General features: G+C 47.1%; 1 protein-coding gene across 1 annotated transcript in view; it reads right to left on the bottom strand.

The window, feature by feature from the left end:
- LOC126198720 (tumor necrosis factor alpha-induced protein 8-like protein) overlaps window positions 1-13,334 on the bottom strand; it is a 949,023-nt gene that overhangs the window by 892,356 nt on the left and 43,333 nt on the right. The gene's annotated exons all lie outside the window — the stretch shown is intronic.

A 13,334-nucleotide genomic window follows, 5' to 3' on the forward strand; every position in this document is an offset into this window, starting at 1 on the left:
GAATGCGGTGCATCACTTTCTGGGCAACCCTCGTAATAGGGGACGGGGATATGTATGTGTGTATGTGAGGCAACCATCCACACGTATATCGCTCAGCACTGGGAGAGAGGATTGATAGCAGCACGCCAGCATGAAGTTAAGTTCTAGTTGTCATACAACAAACTGTGATTGAAGGAGGAAATCGTGCTTTTCTTTCAGAATAACTCTTCCTTGTAGCAACATAACATAAAATCAATGAACAGGTTATTAGTTAAGGTATTCCATACAAAAGTATTTTTAGACTCACCATTTACTGGAGCAACTCTGTTACAAAATGAGTCCCAGCAGGGTGGAAAGGACAGTTCTGGAGGAGAATGTCCTGACATCAGCATCAGCGTATTCTTACCTGTTGTGTCATTCCACAGTTGAGGCGATTGCACGTGTCATGTTTTGCTGACGGCAGCATCAGCAATTCCGTACCTCCAAGGCCAGTCCAGGAATCATGACATCCTGCCATATTCCAAGGTACCCCTCCCCCCCCCTCTCCTCCTGCACTTCTGCAATTTGTAAGAAGCACTCTACACACTAAGTGCCCTCATGCTGCAGCCAAGGGCGTGCAAGTTTAAATTTGCATGCACATTATCATATGCTGTCCAGCATGAAACACCCCTCACCCCACGATTCCCGCCCCATGACCCACGACCACGACCCACATACCCCTGCTCCGAAGCAGTCTGCTTCTGTTAATGTAGACTGATAGTGTAGTTTCGTGAGAATGTTATGTGATACCCACGAGTGCTGTATATAAGTTAATGATGTCATAGCATAACAACGTAATGGGACAATTTAATGGTATGTTATGTGATGTGTGTAGACAGAGTACCTGAGCACGACGGACAGACTGAACCGCTGACGGGATTGTGGAAAGCAATGTCCCGCCTCCCCCTCCTGTTTTAATTACAGAAACGTTACCAACACCATACAGCGACTGTCCTATAAGCTATTCGTTAACTGACACCACATCACAGACTCTTACTGAGCACTCGCCGCTATGAAGTCGCCCGAACCATTGCGGCCCAAGGTCCTTCCGATCCAATGTTAGCAAAATCGACAGAGTAACAGCATACAAGTGTAGGAGACACATTACCAGATTGGGTACTCCAATACAATGAGTAGAATCTACCATAGTTAAGTGATAGTGACTTGTCATCTGTCGTCCAGTTCTCATGTGCTGTAAACTATTTGTCTGTATCAGGAATGTGGAGCTGCAGCGGTGCTAGTGCTCAAAAATGGGCTAATACTACTGACATAGGGCTCTCAAACCACGTAATTCTACATGAAGTTTACATACCGGATGTAACAAAACTGTACGGCACAAACTGCAGGATACATTCCTCACACGTAGAGGAAGGAATTATGTTATACAAACATGGGTCTGGAAACGCTTTGTTTCCATGTTACAATTCATTTCCTCCGTGAAAAACACACACGAACAGAATGCGCCAGCATACCACATCCAACTCTTTCTCACAGGAGATGTTCAATATGCCCTCGGTGGGCATTGATACAGGCATCAACCCGAACTCATAGTGAATCTCGGATGCTCTGATGTTGCCCTGGAGTATTGCGAATGGTTTCGCAGCCTTCCATAACACTGGCACGGAGACTCCGAAAATCTTGTACTGTGTGTCCGCAACTCGTGGTCGTGCGGTAGCGTTCTCGCTTCCCACGCCCGGGTTCCCGGGTTCGATTCCCGGCGGGGTCAGGGATTTTCTCCGCCTCGTGATGACTGGGTGTTGTGTGCTGTCCTTAGGTTAGTGAGATTTAAGTAGTTCTAAGTTCTAGGGGACTGATGACCGTAGATGTTAAGTCCCATAGTGCTCAGAGCCATTTGAACCATTTGAACCTTGTACTGTGGTTCCATACACACGAGCTTTCAATTGCCCCCACAAATACAACTCCAGTGGGTTTAGGTCCGGAGAGCGTGGAGGCCAGGCAATTGGTCCATTTCTACCTCTCCATGTGTCACCGAATCTGTTATTTAGCAGCCGAAGGGCGTTAATACTAAAATGAGGATGTTTTCTCGCACAGCTATAGGCAAATCTGCTAACAGATCGGGTCGAACATTATCTACGAAATTATGATAATTTTGTCCGTTGAGCCTGGGTGGAAGAAGGTGGGGCCTTACCAAACAGTTCCCAACAATGCTGGCCCAAAAACTGACAGTATATCTTTGTTGATGACTTGCTTCAGCACGTGCGTGAGGAGTGTCGTCTGCCCATACGTGCCGATTGTGAAAATTTACAATCTGATCTCGTTGAACGACGCCTCATCTGTGAACGGCAGCGTTGCAATAAAATCAGTGTTGACACTTTTCACATGTACCTTACATCTCCGATTCTGCGGAGCACCTGCTTATTTCTTATCATTCTACATAATTGTCAACATCCTTCTGTAGCACCACATCTCAAATGGTTAGATTCTATTCTTTTTCCACAATCCCTTGTCCATGATGCTGTGCTCCAAAGGTCCATTCTCAGAAACACCTTCCGTCAGATTAAGGCCGATATTTGATACTAGCCGACTTCTGTCGGCAAGGAATGCCTTCTTTACCTACGTTACTCTGTTTTTATGTCTTCCTTGCGGCGTTTGCGATGTATTATTTTGCTTCTGAAATTGCAGAATTCCTTCATCTTCTTGGTGGTCCCCAATTTCAATTTTAAGTCACCTTTCTGCTATTCCTCATTACTTTCGTCTGTCTTCGGTTTACTCTCAGTCCATAGTGTGTGTTCATTTGACTGTTCATCTGTTTATGCAGTTCTTCCTCACTTTCCCCTGGGACAGCAATGCCATCAGCGAATTTTATTATTGATTACTTTTCACCCTGAATTTGACCCCTATTCCATTCTTTTGTTTCTGTCACTGCTTCTTCGATGTATAGACTGAACAGCAGATGCGAAAGACACATCCCTGTCTATATTCTTTTTAACCTCAGCAGTTTATTCGAGGTCTTCCACTCTTATTTCACTCTCTTGGTTTTCGTACATATTGTATGTTATCCGTCTTCCCCTGTAGCTTACTCTTATTTTTCTGAGAATTCCGAACATTTTGCACCTCTTTAGGTTATCTAACGCTTCTTCTAGGTCGATAAATCTTGTGAACGTGTCTTTGTTTTTCTTAGCTCTCGCTTAAATTATCTTGCGCTATGTCAGAACTGCCTCTCTGGTGTCTTTAGAGTTACTGCAACAAAATTAATCCTCTTCTGATCCAGGTCCTCAGTTATCTTTTTCATTTCTCTATTATTCTTGTCAGTAACTTGGATGAATAAGACCTAAAGCAGACTGTGCTCTTGCTATCTTCGGGTTTTTGTGGGTGCTACACTACTGGCCATTAAAATTACTACAACAAGAATAAATGCAGATGATAAACGAGTATTCACTGAACAAATATATTATACTAGAAATGACATGTAATTACATTTTCACGCAATTTGGGTGCATAGATCCTGAGAAATCAGTACCCAGAACAACCACCTCTGGCCGTAATAACGCCCTTGATACGCCTGAGCATTGAGTCAAACAGAGCTTGGATGGCGTGTACAGGTACAGTTGCCCATGCAGCTTCAACACGGTACCACAGGTCATCAAGAGTAGTGACTGGCGTATCGTGACGAGCCAGTTGCTCGGCCACCATTGACCAAGACGTTTTCAATTGGTGAGAGATCTGGAGAATGTGCTGGCCAGGGCAGCAGTCGAACATTTTCTGTATCCAGAAAGGCCCGTACAGCACCTGCAACATGCGATCGTGCATTATCCTGCTGAAATGTAGGGTTTTGCAGGGATCGAATGAAGGGTAGAGCCACGTTTCGTAACACATCTGAAATGTAACGTCCACTGTTCAAAGTGCCGTCAATGCGAACAAGAGGTGACCGTGACGTGTAACCAATCGCACACTCCACCATCACGTCGGGTGATACGCCAGTATGGCGATGCCGAATACACGTTTCCAATGTGCGTTCACCGCGATGTCGCAAAACACGGATGCGACCATCATGATGCTGTAAAAAGAACCTGGATTCATCCGAAAAAATGACGTTTTCCCATTCGTGCACCCAGGTTCGTCGTTGAGTACACCATCGCAGGCGCCCCTGTCTGTGATGCAGCGTCAAGGGTAACCGCAGCCATGGTCTCCGAGCTGATAGTCCATGCTCCTGCAAACGTCGTCGAACTGTTCGTGCAGATGGTTGTTGTCTTTCAAACGTCCCCATCTGTTGACTCAGGGATCGAGACGTGGCTGCACGATCCGTTACAGCCATGCTGATAAGATGCATGTCATCTCGACTGCTAGTGATACGAGGCCGTTGGGATCCAGCACGGCGTTCCGTATTACCCTCCTGAACCCACCGATTCCACATTCTGATAACAGTCACTGTATCTCGACCAACGCGAGCAGCAATGTCGCGATAGGATAAACCGCAATCGCGATAGGCTACAATCCGACCTTCATCAAAGTCGGAAACGTGATGGTACGCATTTCTCCTCCTTACACGAGGCATCACAACAACGTTTCACCCAGGCAACGCCGATCAACAGCTGTTTGTGCATGAGAAATCGGTTGGAAACGTTCCTCACGTCAGCACGTTGTAGGTGTCGCCACCGGCGCCAACCTTGTGTGAACGCTCTGAAAAGCTAATCATTTGCATATCACAGCATCTTCTTCCTGTCGGTTAAATTTCGCGTCTGTGTGTCTGAGAAGGACTTTGAGGTCTTTATTCTATTGAGGCTATACTCTCTCAACCTAAACATGAGGAACATGGTAACTTCTTTTAAGTCAAATAAAAAAAAAAAATTTCACGAGCGGTCTGGCGCGACCAATATTGCGGACGAGTCATTGCTATACAGTGCGACAGTGGGGTGGCAATTTTAATGGCCAATAGTGTATCTATCTATTCTGGAGGACCATGTCCACTCCTTCATTCTGCTTGTTTTTTCTCGGAACAATGACATCTACCAGCAGGACAATGCAAAGTGCCACATAACTCACAGTGCACATTCGTGGTTCGAAGAGCAACAGGGCTAGTTTACCATTCTCCCTTGACCACCAGTCTCCCCTGGATTAAAACCCATTCAAGAATCTGTGGGACGACCTCGATCAGGCTGTATGCACCGTGGTTCCTCAATCGAGAAACCTAGTGCAGTTGGCCACGACACTGGGGTCAGCAAGGCTCCTCATCCCTGCCAGTATTTCCCGGGACATCACAGACTCTTTCTGCACATCACGCAGCGGTCCGCCCTGCAAAAGGTTGCTGTTCAGGCTTTTAACAGGTGGTCACCTTAATGTGACTGGCCACTGTACAATCAACTTGAATAGTCGTTTCGTTGCCGCTTCTCCCACTGATTTCTGAAATTCTGCAGGAATGTTATCTGTGCCTCCCACCTTATTTGATTGCAAGTTGCAGGATCCCCTCGCTTCTAAACTGATACTGATATTACTCAGCTTAGCCGCGAGTCCGTAGAGAGTGGTATATGTGACGTTATAACTGGTCAGCATTTCCACCCGGAATTTGCGAATATAAGTCGGACCTTCCTTGATCCTCCTTGGTGGGTCGTGTCGTCGGATTTCCTCCTACCTGTGCGCGGTGCAGCTCTCGTAAATGTCGTCCCGTGCAGATTCTTCATTGGCGCATTGGATGTCTCTGTCGGTGGAAGCTAATTATCTGAAATTGCTGTCGATCAATTATGAGGTATCTATTTACTCGAAATTAACATTGTGAATGCCGTAATATCACTTTCATTCCGATTAGATCAATAATGAAACACTCATGTCACAAACTACTCGTAACCGAGAGCATGGCTACCATCGAACAAGACAGGAAGAGCTCTTAACGCCGACTGCCGACTTTGGCGCGCAGTCCGTATCTCTTACTCACAGTTCGTGGATTTCCGATCAAGTTCGTACTTACTAAGATATGCATTTGTTAATGAGCCGGTGTGAATTTTAACGAGGTAAAATTATGTTAAATAGCTTTAAACATCCAGAGGCTCCTCCTAGTATTCATGTTGTCATAAATGACTTTAATTATTAAATATAAATAAACAAAATCGGTGACTTTGGCACCAAGATGGCGGTACTTCCCGTCATGTATATTTCCCAGGCTGACGCTTGTTGCTATGTTCCAGCGCCGAGCCCCACCCTACTACACGCGACATATGGTCCCTTCGTCAGCTAGCCAGCCAGTGTGGGAAATGCTCTCCGACTCATGGCCGGCTACGGACGACAGCACTTCCTAACTATCGTGAATACATCAATAAGAGACAATAATTTATTAAAACTGGTAAAAACGTCTTCCTCACGTAAGAGGCACCTTACAAAGTCTTCCAAGGCTCTGTTAAACTCTGACTCTAATGTAGCACTCCTTAAATCTTCCATATTGACACCGACTTCTTGTTCTGTCATGTCATCAGACAGTTCCTTCTCCCCACTCAGGCCTTAAATGTCTTCTTTCCAGCTATCCGCTGTTTCCTCTGGTTGAACAGTGGAATTCCTCTTGCACTCTTAATGGCATGCGATTCATCAGATTACACTGGAATTACGAGCGATCAGCGATCCACTGCTGCGATCTGCGAGTCGCTTATATACGAGCGGTCTGCAAGTTGCTCTAATAAGAGCGGTCTGCGGGCGGATCGCGCGACCTGGCGACCGATTACTGCTATCCGTTGCTTGCACGTGGGCTAACATCCGTTGCTTGCACGTGGGCTAACTGACGTAGCGTCAGGTTTCCCTTCTTTCAGTGCCGGCCATGGCCTATGCGTCACCGCTTTTATGGCACGCTGGATCTGCCGGCTGCTGTAAACGTTGTTACAGAAAACGGCCTATATCTGCTCAAACTGCGCTGTTTAAACACGCAGTATGTTTCTACAAGGACTTAACAAAACTGAAAATTCATACAGATTTATTCACACGAATTACAGATCTTATATCGGTGTCATATTTGTAGCGAGGTATGTCAACTACACTCCTGGAAATGGAAAAAAGAACACATTGACACCGGTGTGTCAGACCCACCATACTTGCTCCGGACACTGCGAGAGGGCTGTACAAGCAATGATCACACGCACGGCACAGCGGACACACCAGGAACCGCGGTGTTGGCCGTCGAATGGCGCTAGCTGCGCAGCATTTGTGCACCGCCGCCGTCAGTGTCAGCCAGTTTGCCGTGGCATACGGAGCTCCATCGCAGTCTTTAACACTGGTAGCATGCCGCGACAGCGTGGACGTGAACCGTATGTGCAGTTGACGGACTTTGAGCGTGGGCGTATAGTGGGCATGCGGGAGGCCGGGTGGATGTACCGCCGAATTGCTCAACACGTGGGGCGTGAGGTCTCCACAGTACATCGATGTTGTCGCCAGTGGTCGGCGGAAGGTGCACGTGCCCGTCGACCTGGGACCGGACCGCAGCGACGCACGGATGCACGCCAAGACCGTAGGATCCTACGCAGTGCCGTAGGGGACCGCACCGCCACTTCCCAGCAAATTAGGGACACTGTTGCTCCTGGGGTATCGGCGAGGACCATTCGCAACCGTCTCCATGAAGCTGGGCTACGGTCCCGCACACCCTTAGGCCGTCTTCCGCTCACGCCCCAACATCGTGCAGCCCGCCTCCAGTGGTGTCGCGACAGGCGTGAATGGAGGGACGAATGGAGACGTGTCGTCTTCAGCGATGAGAGTCGCTTCTGCCTTGGTGCCAATGATGGTCGTATGCGTGTTTGGCGCCGTGCAGGTGAGCGCCACAATCAGGACTGCATACGACCGAGGCACACAGGGCCAACACCCGGCATCATGGTGTGGGGAGCGATCTCCTACACTGGCCGTACACCACTGGTGATCGTCGATGGGACACTGAATAGTGCACGGTACATCCAAACCGTCATCGAACCCATCGTTCTACCATTCCTAGACCGGCAAGGGAACTTGCTGTTCCAACAGGACAATGCACGTCCGCATGTATCCCGTGCCACCCAACGTGCTCTAGAAGGTGTAAGTCAACTACCCTGGCCAGCAAGATCTCCGGATCTGTCCCCCATTGAGCATGTTTGGGACTGGATGAAGCGTCGTCTCACGCGGTCTGCACGTCCAGCACGAACGCTGGTCCAACTGAGGCGCCAGGTGGAAATGGCATGGCAAGCCGTTCCACAGGACTACATCCAGCATCTCTACGATCGTCTCCATGGGAGAATAGCAGCCTGCATTGCTGCGAAAGGTGGATATACACTGTACTAGTGCCGACATTGTGCATGCTCTGTTGCCTGTGTCTATGTGCCTGTGGTTCTGTCAGTGTGATCATGTGATGTATCTGACCCCAGGAATGTGTCAATAAAGTTTCCCCTTCCTGGGACAATGAATTCACGGTGTTCTTATTTCAATTTCCAGGAGTGTATTTTACCTTATACACTACTGGCCATTAAAATTGCTACACCACGAAGATGACGTGCTACAGACGCGAAATTTAACCGACAGGAAGAACATGCTGTGACATGCGATTGATTAGCTTTTCAGATCATTTGCACAACGTTGGCGCCGGTGGCGACACCTACAACGTACTGATATGAGGAAAGTTTCCAACCGATTTTTCATACAAAAACAGCAGTTGACCGACGTTGCCTGGTGAAACGTTGTTGTGATGCCTCGAGTAAGGAGGAGAAATGCGTACCATCACGTTTCCGACTTTGATAAAGGTCGGTTTGTAGCCTATCGCGATTGCGGTTTATCGTATCGCGACAATGCTGCTCGCGTTGGTCGAGATCCAATGACTGTTAGCAGAATATGGAATCGGTGGGTTCAGGAGGGTAATACGGAACGCCGTGCTGGATCCCGATGGCCTCGTATCACTAGCAGTCGCGATGACAGGCATCTTATCCGCATGGCTGTAACGGATCGTGCAGCCACGTCTCGATCCCTGAGTCAACAGATGGGGACGTTTGCAAGACAACAACCATCTGCACGAACAGTTCGACGTTTGCAGCAGCATGGACTATCAGCTCGGAGACCATGGCTGCGGTTAGCCTTGACGCTGCCTGCAATGGTGTACTCAACGACGAACCTGGGTGCACGAATGATAAAACGTTATTTTTTCGGATGAATCCAGGTTCTGTTTACAGCATTATGATGGTCGCATCCGTGTTTGGCGACATCGCGGTAAACGCACATTGGAAGCGTGTATTCGTCATCGCTTCGTCATCGCCATACTGGCGTATCACCCGGCGCGGCGTGATGGTAGGGGGTGCCATTGGTTACACGTCTCGATCACCTCTTGTTCGCATTGACGGCACTTTGAACAGTGGACGTTACATTTCAGATGTGTCATGACCCGTGGCTCTACCCTTCATTCGATCCCTGCGAAACCCTACATTTCAGCAGGATAATGCACGACCGCATGTTGCAGGTCCTGTACGGGCCTTTCTGGATATAGAAAACGTTCGACTGCTGCCCTCGCCAGCACATTCTCCAGATCTCTCACCAACTGAAAACGTCTGGTCAATGGTGGCCGAGCAACTGGCGCGTCACAGTACGCCAGTCACTTCTCTTGATGAACTGTGGTATCGTGTTGAAGCTGCATGGGCAGCTGTACCTGGACACGCCATCCAAGCTCTGTTTGACACAATGCTCAGGCGTATCAAGGGCGTTATTACAGCCAGAGGTGGTTGTTCTGGGTACTGATTTCTCAGGATCTATGAACCCAAATTGCGTGAAAATGTAATGAGATATCAGTTCTAGTATAATATATTTGTCCAATGAATACCCGTTTATCATCTGCATTTCTTCTTTGTGCAGCAATTTTAATGGCCAGTAGTGTACCTAAACAGGGTGATGTGGCTTCTATTGGTTACGATGAAATGAAATGATTGTATGGCTTTATTGGCTGGAAGACCCCATCTGGGGTTGTTCGGCTGCCTGGAGCAAGACCTTCCATTTGACGCCACTTTAGCGAACTGCGCGTCGATGAAGTCGAGACGAAATCATCAGGAAAACACAAACACTCAGTCCCCGAACGAAGAAATTCTTCGACCTCGCCAGAAATCTAAACCAGGACCACGCGTAACTTGTTCAGCTGTGGCACAGTTTCTTGCACTGAGCTCTGCTAGAGAAACCGATAAGGATGAAACGAATGAAGAGGTGTCAGGTCCGGTGAACGTAGAGCCCATGCGGCCGGCGCACTTCGATCAATCCATTTACCTGGAAGCGGACCTGAAGCGGACCCGGACACATACCATTCATCAATCACACCGAGATGACCTGAAAAATCAAGTCCTATCAGAAGAAAGCAAATTTTGTCACTCAGGATGCCCAGTCTGAGGTTTTTTACATTCCTGAGCAATATGAACAGTCCCAGTCAGTAGCGGTGAGAACTCCTGCCCAGCTGACTCCGCATGGATGCTGATCCACCTCCGGCAGAGGGCGTTCAACCGACCATGCTGTACTCTGGCATGCTCAGCATCGAACCACACAGTGGGTGGAGCTGTGTCGTCCGTTGCGGACATGCTGACAACGTGGTTACCATCCCTTACTGTGGTTGCCAGCACTGTTCGTGTACCCGCTCGATGCTCGTTGCTTTCCTCTTTATAAAGTAAGAATATCTATGGAGTGAGCGTAATCTACTGTCAAGGTCGACAATATCCAACTGAAACTGTCAAGTGATTTGAGTACAACACTGTTTGTTTACATTTCGCACTAAGAGAATTGTCTTACATAATCTATCTGAAACCTTCCCGCGTTTCCAGGTATCTTCCACGAACACAATCATCTTCCATTATTTTTAAAGTAACCTTTACCAATGATTAAACTGTGCTCAGTGCAAAATTCTACCAGTCAGTCTCCCCTTTCATTGCCACCTCCCAGCCTTCCCCAGTCCATGTTCTCCTACTATTTTTACAACTCTTGTTTTTTCTGCTATCAAATTCCAGGTCCCCATCACAATTAAATTTTCGTCTCCCTTCACTAACTGAATAACCTTTTTCGTCATCTCCGCATTCTTTCAATCTCTTCATCATATGTGGAGCCAGTAGGCATTTGAATTTATACCACTGTATTATTGTGGTTAGTCCCCCAACTTGGCTTCGCTATTGCATTCACTATACCGTTCATAATAGCTTACCCACATTTTTATTTTCTTATTGATTATTGCACCCACTCCTGCATTACTCCTATTCGCTTTTATATTTATAACCCTCTACTCACCTAGCCAGAGATGGTGTTCTTCCTCCCACCGCACTTCACTAATTCCCACTCTCTGTAACTTCAACTTACCCATTTCTCTTTTTAAACTCTCTAACCTATCTATCCAGTTAAGGGACCTAACTTTCTAAGTTGTAAATCTGTAGAATGCTTCCTTGATGGCAACGTCTTTCTGAGTTGTCACTATTCGTAGATCCGAATAAGAGGCTATTCTATGTCCAAAATACTTTATCCTACAGGGTATCACCGTCATTTAAACATACAATAGAGCTGCAAGCGCTCGGGAAAAAATAACTTCCAGCCGCTCACAGTACTAACATAACAAGGCCATGTTTGCTAATGTTACATCGCCAGATCAGTCAGTTATTCAGAAGGATGTCCTCGTAACTGCTGAAAAGGTTGCTCCTTCATTATCAGAAACCACACGCTAGTCTCGTCTCTCCTTAATTACCGAACCGTTGTGGTTCCATCTATGTCCTGCGTATCATTGGGGCACGCAGTCCAGCTCATCTCGGCATGGTCAACGTTTCAATGGTTCATCTGCAAAAAGTCTGAGGTTATTACTGAAATTATGAACCACGTCATTAATACACAACATAAACAGCAAGGGTCGCAACACACTTCGCTAAGGCACACCGGAAGTTACTTCTCTGTTTTCCTGTAACTGCCCATCCAAGGTAACATGCTGCGTCCTCCCTCGCAAGAAAATCTCAATGCAGCCACAAATTTCGTTTGAGGCCACGTATGATCGTAAGCTGATCCAATAAAAAATCTATCGTCCTCTTACAAGAGCACACTGATAGCTTCGGAGCTGTGTAGATGGTGTAGACCTAACAGGCGGTCATGTCACACTTCACTGCTGACGTGAGGTCGACGTTGAGACGTAACAGAATGGCAGAAAGAAGCTATCGTATCTCGTGTTCCCCTGACCACACTGTCAACGCAGTTATTCAGTGTGTTACACTAGGGTCACTCCAAAAGAAATGCACACTATTTTTTTAAAAAATCCATCTTTTATTCTACATGTTTGAAAGTTTTACAGTGTGTAGATACATAGTTTAGGAACAATATTTTCATTTCTCCACATAATTTCCATCCCTCTCAACTGCCTTACGCCATCTTGGAATCAGCGCCTCTATACCCGCACAGTATAATTCTGGACCAATCTGTTGGAGCCACTGTTCGGCAGCGTGCACAAGGGAGTCATCATCTTCAAACCTTGTTCCACGAAGAGAGTCTTTCAGTTTCCCAAAGAGATGATAGTCACATGGAGCCAGGTCAGGACTGTAAGGCGGGTGTTTCAGTGTTGTCCATCCGAGTTTTGTGATCGCTTCCATGGTTTTTTGACTGACATGTGGCCGTGCATTGTCGTGCAACAGCAAAACATCCTGCTTTTGCCGATGTGGTCGAACACGACTCAGTCGAACTTGAAGTTTCTTCAGTGTCATCACATATGCACCATAAGTTATGGTGGTTCCACTTGGCATGATGTCCTCAAGCAAGAGTCCTTCGGAATCGAAAAACACTGTAGCCTAACTTGTCCAGCAGAAGGTGTGGTTTTGAATTTTTTTCTTGGGTGAATTTGCATAATTGCCTCTTCGTCTCTGGTGAAAAATGATGGAGCCATGTTTCATCACCTGTCACACTTCTTCCAAGAAATTCATCTCCACCATTCTTGTACTGTTGAAAAGTTCGCTGCATATCGTTTTTCTTGTTTCTTTGTGAGCCACTGTGAACATCCTGGGAACGCACCTGGCACAAACCTTTTTTAACGCCAACACTTTCAGTATTCTGTAAACACTTCCTTCCCCTATCACAACGTAGCGTGAAAATTCGTTCACTGCGATGCGTCTGTCAGCAGTCACTAATTCGTTAACTCCCTGCGCATTGTCTGGAGTGTGTGCAGTACGAGGCCTGCTGCTGAAAGGACAATCCTCAATATTGCCGCGCCCGCTTTCATCACGTAACCTGCTTGCCCACCGAGTAACTGTACTGCGATCGACAGCAGCATCTCCATACACCTTTTTCAACTTCTTGTGGATGTTTCCCACTGTCTCGTTTTCACAACACAGGAATTCTATGACAGCAGGTTGCTTCTGACGGAATCAAGTGTAGCAGCCATC

This window comes from Schistocerca nitens, chromosome 8 (assembly GCF_023898315.1).
Source record: "Schistocerca nitens isolate TAMUIC-IGC-003100 chromosome 8, iqSchNite1.1, whole genome shotgun sequence".
NCBI lineage: Eukaryota > Metazoa > Arthropoda > Insecta > Orthoptera > Acrididae > Schistocerca > Schistocerca nitens.